Below are 1289 nucleotides of genomic sequence, written 5' to 3' on the forward strand. Positions count from 1 at the left end.
CCTTCCTGGGCTACCCTCCCAGCTCCTTCCGAGGCGGGGACGAGAAACCCCACATCTGGTCCCGGCCCCGGTCTCTCCCTGCCAGCGTGGCCGTGGGTGGAGCAGAGGACAGGCTCTGAGATTCCGAGCCCTGGACCGGTCTCGAGGGTTGGGGGCCTGCGCTGGGGGGGGAGTCCAGAGGCCTAGAGCCAAAGGACAAGGGCTGGAGGATTTACCCGGGACTGGAGGACGCACTGCGGGTGGAGCCTCCGGGCCGTGAGGAGGGGACTCTGAATAATGGACGTGCAGGGGACAGGACATCTAGTTGACTCTGTAGCAAGAGAGATGGAGGGTAGACGGTAGAAAGGACTTTTGGATGGGGCCTCGCGCAGCCGTCATGAATACACTTGTCAGATTTAAAGAAGGGAGCTGGAGGTTCAGGCTGGCTTAGGGGTCTCGGTTTTATGCGGAGGAGCTTATCTTGGGGTGGGGGGGCTGGGCTTCTGGAAGGCAGAGGGCAGCAAGTAGAGATCTCTGAGGAAGGACAGACAAAAGCAGAGGTGGTAGCAAGAAGGGGGTGTCCCTGGGGGATGTTCGGCCCCGGAGTTGCAGGCTCTGCCTGTGCTCCTCCCCCACCCGCGGCTCCAGCAGTGCTGTAGGTAAAGGGAGAGGGATTAGGTTCTGACAGTGAAATCGGGCTCCCAGCCAAAGGGAGGGAACATGGCTGAAACCAGACTCCCACCGCCCCCCTCCCCCTCACTGCCCCCTACCTCCTCCACCCAAATCACTATGTCCATCTCCACTCCTCTCCAGCCCTCCTGAGCCCCCAGCCAGAACAGTCCCGTCCCCTGCTCCATAGCCAGCCTACTGCAAAGAGAAGGGCCCCGGCAGGCCCACGCCCCCACCAGCCTGGTGACTGAGGATGTTAAAACCTCGACCAGATGATCCCCAGGACGAGGGCGCCTAGACCTACAATAGCATGAAGGGGGGACATGGTCTGGCCGGAGGCTGGACGGGAGCTCCCTGGGGTGGGGGCAGGGAGGCCTGGGCCCACTCCCCTCCCTTTACTTCCTCATTCCCCCCACTGACTAGCCGGCCAGAATTTCCAAAAAGACAGAAGACAAAGGGAAGTCAGGCTGGGAAGGGAATTTTTTCCAGATGTGTTTGTGGTTTGGCAGCTCTGGGCCTGAGCTCCAGCCCCTGCACCCCAACCTTGGCTGAGGGAGGTGGTCCGGGGGTCTGGAGGAGGGTGCTGAGCAAGCGAGGCTGGAGGTCTCAGCCTCCAGCAGCCCCGTTAACCTGTTGTAAAG

Source organism: Myotis brandtii, unplaced genomic scaffold (genome assembly GCF_000412655.1).
Source record: "Myotis brandtii unplaced genomic scaffold, ASM41265v1 scaffold250, whole genome shotgun sequence".
Taxonomy (NCBI): domain Eukaryota; kingdom Metazoa; phylum Chordata; class Mammalia; order Chiroptera; family Vespertilionidae; genus Myotis; species Myotis brandtii.